General features: G+C 35.9%; 1 protein-coding gene and 1 long non-coding RNA gene across 2 annotated transcripts in view; one reads left to right on the top strand and one right to left on the bottom strand.

Moving 5' to 3' along the window:
• The window catches only part of Teh1 (tipE homolog 1 phospholipid transfer protein), a 104106-nt gene that overhangs the window by 26197 nt on the left and 67497 nt on the right, over positions 1-10412 (bottom strand). The gene's annotated exons all lie outside the window — the stretch shown is intronic.
• Positions 4626-5771, top strand: LOC143174188 (uncharacterized). Its single transcript, XR_012997924.1, has 3 exons — positions 4626-4835; positions 4987-5166; positions 5254-5771. It is a non-coding gene; the product is annotated as an uncharacterized LOC143174188 (long non-coding RNA).

Below are 10412 nucleotides of genomic sequence, written 5' to 3'. Positions count from 1 at the left end.
TACTTCAAGGAGATCAATTTCGGGGAACAATGCTTGCGCGAAACGGGAATAATTTTCTATGCCCGCGATCCGACGGTGCTCGACAATGGGCCGGCAGTTGGGGACCGTGGTCGAAATTAACTTTCGCCGGTGTCTTGGCCTGGCCAGCCCTCCGGAATTTCTGTCAATCCATTCAACCGGCTCAAAAATGCTTTAACCCACATTCCGTGGATCGGTCCTACCTGATTACGCCCTCCGGGCAAAGAATAGAGGCTCGCCGAGCTCATCGGCTACAAAAGGGTCCATTGTCGATGCGAGAATCTGGCGGACACGTGGCGCAGCCTCTTCAGGAATTAGTGATGGAATCGAAGTTCGATATGCGCACACGCGATGTCTGTGATCGTCACATCACAGTCGTTTTTACACGAATTATTTTTCAGTTTTTACAAGATCTTGATGTAACACGAATTGTTTTCTTTTTATACGGTTTGATTTAACATGACTTATTTTGATGTTTTTACGCAATTTGTTATATTCTTCAACACACCAATCAGAAAAGATCTATTCCCTTTTTACACGATTTAGTTTCATTTCACATAATCATGTAAATTCTAACATGAATTTTCATGTCATTCATTATATTATTTTACCTATTTCTTAGCTCTAAAACCAATATCTATTCTTCTATAGGAACAGTACATTTTTCACATGAATATTTTCACACAGAACGTATGTATCATATAAAAACAGAATGGCGTATATCGCCGTTTTCAAGATATTCATTGGCATATGTTTGATTTTTACAATTTCCCTTAAATCCCTGAACCAGAAAAAAAGTATCCCACACGACCCGATATTTCCGAGTTCTCGCACACGTCTAATATCCGATCGTTTCATCGTGATAAGATGTTCAATGGCATCCTTTTGTGTACTGTGGAGATGTATGTTGGCTGGGGATTTTATAATACCGGGAAAAACGATTGCCGGGGTAGGAGAAATCGGGAGAGAAACGAGGCTGGGAACAGAAGATAGAGAACCGGTGGCCGGCGGTGCAGAGGGCTGGCAGAATTCACCGGCGGCGCTGTTAAAAATTCTGAATATGATGTTACCATGACCTACATTGATGCGCCGTTGAAAAGAACAGTGAATACAGGCCGGGCCATTGTTAGCGGTTGCAGACCGATCGTATCAGACGGAGCAACGAAGCTCGCACAGTAGTTACGACCTGATAATGGTCAGACAACGGTGCCGCGCAGTTGCGTGCTCGACTTCGTTATAGAACGCGCTGGAATTTTTTAGTTATTTACTTGTCCCTGCGCCCGTGCACGGTAATGTTTTCTCAAGAACCCGTTACAAAGTTTATTGCAATATTTTTATTACGTTCCCAATAAGTGATCTCGGTTTCTCCGTGTACCGTAGTGAAGTTTGAATGGGATGAGAATTTGAAAACTATTGTGACATACGTATGATTAACACTACACGTACCGCGACTGGTCAAATGACCAATTTGAAAATTTTATTTAAAGTTCTACGTTTTTTTTCGTTCATTTAACTTTACATTAATTCATATATTGTCCAACTAATGGGTTCTTCAACTTTTGTCTTTCGTTCTGCTTCTGTTTGCAATAAGAAAAACTGATTGTCTGACTTGTTTATCTTTATTTTATAACTAATTATGTGACTGGTTACGATAGGAAGAAGGAATAGGTATGTACAAAGTGTCGGTGCGTTTACGTTTTTTAATTTGAATATTGTAATATTCACCCTTTGTACGCGAATGTTTTTAACCAGAAATATTTAACATTTTCAAACGAGATATAGAGGACATTCGTTGAAACTACCTAATTCGAAAACATACATGAATTAAGAGACAAAGCTATTTCATTTCAATACTTCACACATCGATACATTACAGGAAGCTTAACGTTACATATAAAACTTGACAAATTTATTCTATCAAATCAAACGGTGATTAACAATCAACTCTAACCAAAGGGTTAAAATATAATTATTTACGAAATGTGTTAAAGTATGTTGATATTTAAATATAATTATTGGAAAATGATTATAACTGGTATTTTGTACTCATTTAAAGCTACATTATGCAAAGTTTCGTTTCATTTTGTATACAATTAGTGAAAATAATGTCTTCTTATTAATCAGGATTTTATTGTATAAAGTTATTTGATGAAAGAATGAGGTGTTATTAAACAACAAAATATTAAAATAATATTGTTGAACCATTACAGAATCATAGGGAGAACCCTCGAGAAGTCTTCTGGAAAGAAAAAATATATTCCTTTTCACTTATCTTCTGTCGTAAATCATGGATATTAAATGTAGTTGAAAATGTCTGATCGTTACTTTAATTTTTACAGTTGACCTTAAAACTCGGGATACGTCCAATTAATTAATTTTAAATTTTGCATGCAGTTTTGTAAATTTAGAATATCTGAAATAATTAAATAATTAAGTATTAATCCGAATTTCTACTGTTGTATTCGAAAAAAGATATTTTTCAAAGTCCAAAAAATTCATTACTCTACTATGTTCCACTTATAAACATATAGCTTTAAAAACACATTTAAAAATAAATAGAATTACCTTATGATACTACAAAAGCATTTATATAAACATAAACATTAGGTATAATTAAGAAACTGAAACAAACAAAACCGTTCTGGATTCACAGGCAAATAATTACCGGCTAATTAAAAGGTTCCCTTGACAAAATAACTCGGAGCGACCACGTTTTTCAGATTCCCTCACGACTCATCGGCTCTACCAGCCGAGAAATGTGACGCTAGGTTATACGTGCAAAACTTTTGCCATAGTTCAATCTAACTAGCGTTTAGAAGGAATCGTTTTAAACCGGCAAATAGTATGAGGTCGACCGTATATGGGCAGTAGTCACGGCTGTTTATGATCAGACCGCGCATACACCTCGATACCATTAAATCGATAACGAGGGTCATGGCCATGTCAATTCCCTCTATATCTCTTATTAAATCGTCTAAATTTTCTATCGGTATTTTTTGCTATTGTCGCGCGGTCGTCCCGACTTAACAGCATGAATAATTTTCATATATCTACGTGTATCAATTTGACTCGTTCGATCGGGTATACCTTTCGTACGCCGTATCGGTTGTCCCGTATTATTAAAATTTATATATCATAAATCTCCAATACGATAGGGGCCGAAGGTGAGATGGAAATTGCGGCACTCGGCGAGGCCCGTGGAAATCCAGCATGACCTATTAATGGTTAATAATCGATCTGCTTGAACAGAAATTCCATTAGCGACGGGATGCGGAAGCAATTTTAGCGGTGCACTGTGAAACGGCCGGTCTGTTAATTTAAATTTTTATAGCGTCGTCGCGGTGCAACACAAAGTTACCCGAAAACTGTTGCGCTGAAATTATAATGCCGATAGATACACGATTTACGAGTATGGCACGTATCTTTGTATTGATAAATTAAATATATTAATGAAACGTGAATATATAATTGGATTCGAAATAATTGACAAACTGTGAGTGTTTTCGCGGTTTTCGATATTGGTAGATTGTATTAGATGATTTAGGCTGACGAAGAATTTTAATTTGTTTGGTTATGATGAATATTTGGTTATTTCCTTTCATTAAATTTTACGTTCCATTCTTGGTTATTCATTTATGAGCATTAAACACGTGGATATAATATATAATTTAATGGTGATATATTAATGTACACTTAACAAATAATTAAACATTAGTGAAATAACAAGTTGTCTAAATAATAGTCCTAGTGGTCTTATGTGCTAATTATGTTTTGTGTGTCTGCGTTTATGCATGAATAACCTTCACGATTGTCTAGAATCTACTACAATTAAAATAAAAATTGAATAAAGCTTAACCAGGTTTTTATTTGCAACCTGTTAGAGTCCTGTCCATATAGTATTTTTCAGTTTCTGAAAAATGGCCCTTGAATATCCACATTTTTTAGAACACGTTTAGTAATATTTCTATCGAAACTAAAATTAATATTAAAAGAAATTCAGGAATGAATGTGTTTTCCTATCTATAAAATACATTTAACATTAGATTTTTTGGTACAACTGACATAATTTCCAACCCTTGAAATACAAATAAAAATAAAACACAACAATGAAATAAATTCGGAGAACAAAAACATATGAAAGAATAAAAGTTGAATACACCGCATAATTATGCAATGTTATCGCGTCTCCTGTGCCGCATTATCGATGACAAATAAAAGATAGTCCGCGCTAACTATAAAATGTTAGATATAACCATACGTCGCACGATCGTATCGAGCCCCCGCTTCATTTTGCAGCAGCACCTATTAAAATATCGATCCCCTCCGTTGAACGGAATTTCCATTTAGAGCAAAATACGGTGGCAGCCGTTCCTGTCGATTCCTGTTGCCACTTCGTATTTTTACAATATCACGCCGCGAAAATATTGGCGCGCAGGCAACAAGATACCGATAAGAGTAATTATTGCGGCAGTCTCGATACAACTGCGGCGAAACAAATTGTTCGTGACTGTCGCCAGACCGGGAAGATCGATCATGGAATAGTTACGCTCGTTTTCCTTCGGCTTGCAAGTTACGTGTTGACGTTATTATACCGGAGCGGGCCGGCCACTCGTATATTATACGTTCGTGGAAACGTGCTGGTGTGTAAACGAAATTTCGAGAGAAAATTACGCGCGCATGGAATTCATGGAATTGCACACGACAGAATTGTTAATCATTTGTTTGTGTGTAAGATGTGTCACAGAGCTCGGGCAAATATGTATTGAGTGACGGATGGTAGATAGGAATTAAAAATCACAATGCATTCGTGCTAATGCGTAAGTAATTAGTCGAATAAGAATTTATTTGAGTAATTAATTATTTTTTTTTAAGTTGGAGTACTTCAGTTGTGTTACGTCTTGTTAATTTCGATAAATGTTATAGTCGATACTTGTTGAAAATAATAATTATATTGAAAATTATTAATAGAATACCCAATTAGTGAAATCTAAAACATACTAAAGACGATAGTATTGTATATAACAATAACATATCTCTGTTGAGCGCAATTAAGAAAGAAATCATAGGGCAAGGGGTTAGTTTATATCCACGACGGAACCGAGCACTGTTTATTAGCGTGCAAAGTTGCATATAAACGGAAAATAATTGGTAATTAATAATTAGTAATTTACAAATATAATTAGTAAGAAGTAATATAGGAGATAATTTACTATACACTTTTTAATATGTTTTTAGAAAAGATTATTACACTTAAAGAGAATCTACAGTTGGTGTAACATAAGAGAAGAGTACTTTGAATGGTAATCTTGGAACATTTAAAATTAAAACTTATAAAGTTATTGATTTACTTGAATTTACGAAAGAAACTTAGATTTCAGTTGTTCATTAGGAAGCAGGAAAACAGCAAGAAACCCTTTTTCAATCCCTACCGTTCTGTTTCTCTTACCTGTTAAGTCTTGAGAATGTTCGCTGACATTCTGAAAAGGTCGGAGTCGAATTTTACGACCATCCTTGTACACAAGGATCCATCTGCAGGATTAAAGCCCCATGGAATCAGCGAACCGGCACCCGAATCGAACGCTCGGTGCCGCGACAAATATATAACCGTGACAACGTAATTGGATATTGAAATACATTAAATTGACACGGAACGTTCATGATTCAGACGTATATAATTTATTAGGTTATTTCGTATGTGCGCGTGTTATGCTGCGCAGGGTATCGATGTATTCATTATGCAATAAAATCGCACTAGTATGCTACCAAAATATGTATTCTATTGTTCCATAAGCCTATGATTGTTGTTTCTGGAAATAAAATTTATTTACGATGCTATTGTGCCCGTAAGAAATTTTCTGTTATTTGATTGACTTTTTCTTTCCTTAGAAAAGTATATGATATCGAATCTTGTATTTTAAATTAAAACTAAATGCCCCCATTGAAGTATAAATTTATTTTCATAAAACTTATACTGGTGGCGAGGGACAATAAATGCTAAATATATTTTCTGTTTTATCTGTTATTCCATCTGTTCTTGAAAAGTATACCTATATTTTCAGCTGAAACGAAGATTTTAGTAAGTCAGTCATATATAGGAATAAAAGATTCAGACAGGAATTGAAAAAATCTAAAGGAAATATAGTGGTACGTTAAAGATATACTGCTTAAATGGAAACTATACGAGTTGTCATGACAAAATTGAAAGCTGCAGAGACGGACGAAACGTTTTGGTTTACGTTGTCGCTGTTTTCTCGAAAACAAAGTCTTATATGAAACAATTTTATTCTTTATTTTCAATGTATTTTTTCATGTAGATTCAGCCTATTTCCGGTTGTACCAGTTACCGAACATCCTGTATAATCAGATTCGAAATTCACTGTAGTAGCACCTAGCAATACTACGTTAATAGTGCCGAACATTGTCGCCCTACTATCTCCGATTCTGTTTAATAAAATCTCGTTATTTGAAAAGTATGCTCCTCGAAATAGAGAATAACGATAATGTATGAGAGTGAGACTATAAATTCTAGGTTCAATTTCACACGAAAACCACAGTACAAGCCACCGGTCATGTACATCAGCTGAGACCCTTGCCTTCCATCTATCCAGCTTATCTTAATCTATCGGATTTTCGGCGCTAGTGCCAAGAACGATGGCAGCTTAATGTATTAGAATCAGCGAAGTACATTCAAAACGCTCAGCTGAAAAAAAGGAACGAAAATATCTCAATTCCCATTGCGATATCATGAAAAGGTTCCCTTTCACCCGTCAAAGGTTAATATCGTTAATTAATTTTTATTTCGCTGGTACTGAATTAAAAGAATATTGTCGACCACCTTCAATGTTTATGATATTTATAATCTCTCAGATAAATCGTAAAATGATCCAAAAGAAATTCTTTTATATCGAAAATATTGATGTTTTGATCGAATTTTCTGATTGAATCGATGTATTATATACACTCATTTCTGAAATTGTTCGTTAAATTATATTAGTCGTCAACTAGTGAACATTGAAGTAATTCATAGTTATTAAGTCAACTGTGCAGCCTGCAGCATATCTTTTTGGTAATTTCAATGTCCCTTCATTCTATTATTTTCTTGGTCTTATCATTGCTTTGTTACCATTTTATTTTGGTCACAGTATGAAATACTTTCTTCTATATTTCATCTTTTAAAATATGAGTGAAAAGATAGAATTCCTTAATATTTCGAAGAAGTATAGGAAAGTACATGAAAGGGGTAGTATACAATCTTATGAGACATTCTGAGACACTATTCTCTCCATATAATCGTATGACCCGGTTCACGTAGCGCGGTTATAGACACTATTCAATACGATTTTGCGTTCGTCTCATTGGCTGGCGGTCCGCTCTTACCCTTTTGATAGGAGCAACGAGAGGTAGCAACGATTAAGTGAGAAATACTCTAACGTGATGGAAATAACGATATTGTTACAAGAAACTGAACTAAATAAATCTATAAAAGAAAATGACTGTTTCAGGTAAAATTAACTCTTCAGGAACGGCACCTAATTCTCGGTTTCTTTCAATTTTTCCAAGTTCTCCTTTCCTCGTTACAGATATTACCATAATCTGTTGATAATGTATTTGCTCTAACGTATAATTTTTAATAACAGAAGAATAATGTTTAATTGGTATTCGGAAGACTTAAGTAATATTTATCCGTATTAAAGTCTCTTTAAAATCTTCACCGCGAGTTTGACATGTAGTTATAAGCCAAGGGATTAAAATCAAGTTAACCCTCTATAGGCCGAATTTTTTCCTCGTGACTATACAAAAATATACACAGTACAAAATTAACAAATATCGACCTTTAAATACAAATTAACAATGTATTCAATAGTGTCAATAATTGCATTAAAGCAAAGATACCTTGTAATTTTAAAACTACAATGCCGTTGAACTTACTGAACGTATAAAGGTTCAAGTTAATTAATTACTTAATGTCATTTGCCACTTTGTAAAATATAATAAATCAACAAGATGCCGATATATTGGAATGTGACTTCAAAGTCACACGGGTTTATAGACGGTTAAAAGAAAAGAGGGAAAATTTCAAACAGAATTTAATAAATATAAATATCACTTAACTCTTCCAAGTCCGTATTCAACATTATATTTCTATTATTAATTTTACTGCTTCTGAGTAAATGTAAACATAGAACAAGTGTAGAATTTTCCTCTTTTTGTAATTATGAACAATAACATATCTCTGTTGAGCGCAATTAAGAAAGAAGTCATAGGGCAAGGGGTTAGTTTATATCCACGACGGAACCGAGCACTGTTTATTAGCGTGCAAAGTTGCATATAAACGGAAACCAAGGGCCATTAAAATGACCTAGTCCACGCAGAAGGATATTTCCTTTGCCATTTGCGAAGTTCCGCTCCTCGGAATTGGCATGATGAAATTCCATCCGAGTGATAGGAGGTGATTGTCCTTGCCCTTGGTCACTCGCACGCACGTCGGTCGATGAACATGGAAACTCGCGTGACAACGCGGGTCTAAGAGACTCGGCGCACACGGTGTACACTGAATTCGGCTACTCTTCTGCAGAAATTCCAAGCACGTCGGTGGCGCCGGTGACGAAAAGGCCGGCTCCGTGTGTTCACGCATACCTCGGTTAACGTGATCCTGATAAATTTACCAAGCTAAAAGCTTTATGCTGGCCGGGCTGCGTTGGCCGGCTGACGATACTTTGCACCGTGTTATTAATGTCGTCCGGTATTTAACACGCTTCTCAATATTCGGCAATTTACGTCACGAGAAACTATTACGCAACATTCAGATTATGTTTGGATAACCGGGCATGCATGGGTGACGCATGAACCGTGTGATAAAATCACTATGCTGGCGGAAAACCAGTGACGGGCGGGAAAAATGACTGAATTGTCCAATGCAATTGTTGAAAGTAATGTGTGGAAATTGTATAGTTTCGATGTTTTATAAAACAATAATTGTGGAAGACATTCAGTCGCAGGTTGGATTGATTCGTAGGGATGTTTTTGAAGTTTTATTTGGTAATACTTCACAAATATTCCACGTATTTACAATTATTTTCATGGAATATATAAACATAAAATACAATTCTCGTTAAGAATTTAATAAATTTTTATCATCGTCGATAATAATGCCTGTAATATCTGAAACATTTCAAATCCAGAAGTAATACATTAAAATACATCTTTCGAGATTCACGATTTAATTGTTAGTGGAACTCTAAATAACAATATAAATATAAACTTCACGAAGAGACCCAATTCTGAATTATTAATTATATAATAATCCATTGCCACATGGTAATGGATAAAAAATAAAATAAGCGACGAACGGACGAACATTTCCTCAGTCTATCGAGGAAATCAAAATTTCTTGAGCTGCGAAGAACATTCAATCTACAAATAATTTATTTCGATTCAGTGAATGCTTACCGAGAAATGCTTTCACTTTTCTCGATACCTCTGGGCAGTCCGATAGCGGATTCTAAATGGTGAAAGTGTGGATTGCCAATACCGGTCGGGAAGGTCCGGACCGTTCGTATCGAGAGTTAAAAATAAGTTCAAAGCGTTCCGTTTTAATTCCGCGATTCCCGATACCGATACCGGGCGGGTCGTTCAGTTTTCGCCAGCCCCGAACCAGAAATTATGAGGTGAGACCCGATATCGCATCGCGATATGGCCGCTTGTTTTATTCAGCCGGTGTGGGTCGCCTCTGTCGGGAATCCCCAAGGTACACTTTGCCTTTTTTTCCTCCGCTTCTTCTAACCCCGCCATTTCTTCCCCGCGGCTTCTCATAAATATTCAGCGAAATGAAAGCGGTCCATCGCCGTAAAATTTTTCAGCCGTAATTTGTTCGTACGCTTTAACGGGGGCCAAGCCTTGGGTGGCGTGGAAGATGGCTCAGTTTGAATCAAATTAAGGAAGCCTTTCCGTCTTATCGCCTTTACGACGTTAGAGACAAAGCCGGGGTCGCGGGAGACTTTCAAATGGAGAGAATTTCGGCTACGCGGAACTCGGTAATGCAAACCGCGCGCAAAGGAGCCGAGCGGAAACGTAATAATTATCAGTGCCAAGTGAATTTTATTCCTTTATTACGCATGCAAATGTCCGAGGCTCGATGCAACATGAATTTTAAAAGGTATTAACGGAGCTTTTTATTCTACTTTCAGGGAACTGTGTTTCTGATTTCGCGAAATACTGCGTGGTAATTTATTAATCGTCATTTCGACTTGTGAAAATCGGGATTTGCTGTATTTACGATCGTGTACTTTATCTCTTGATAAAATATACATTGAATATGTATCAGATATTATTTTACGAATAAATTTGGAATAAAAACGATTGAAAGTCATTTGTTTAAACGTTAACGTTATTTA

Source organism: Nomia melanderi, chromosome 2 (assembly GCF_051020985.1).
Source record: "Nomia melanderi isolate GNS246 chromosome 2, iyNomMela1, whole genome shotgun sequence".
Classification (NCBI taxonomy): Eukaryota; Metazoa; Arthropoda; class Insecta; order Hymenoptera; family Halictidae; genus Nomia; species Nomia melanderi.
This window is presented reverse-complemented; position numbering and strand designations above follow the sequence as displayed.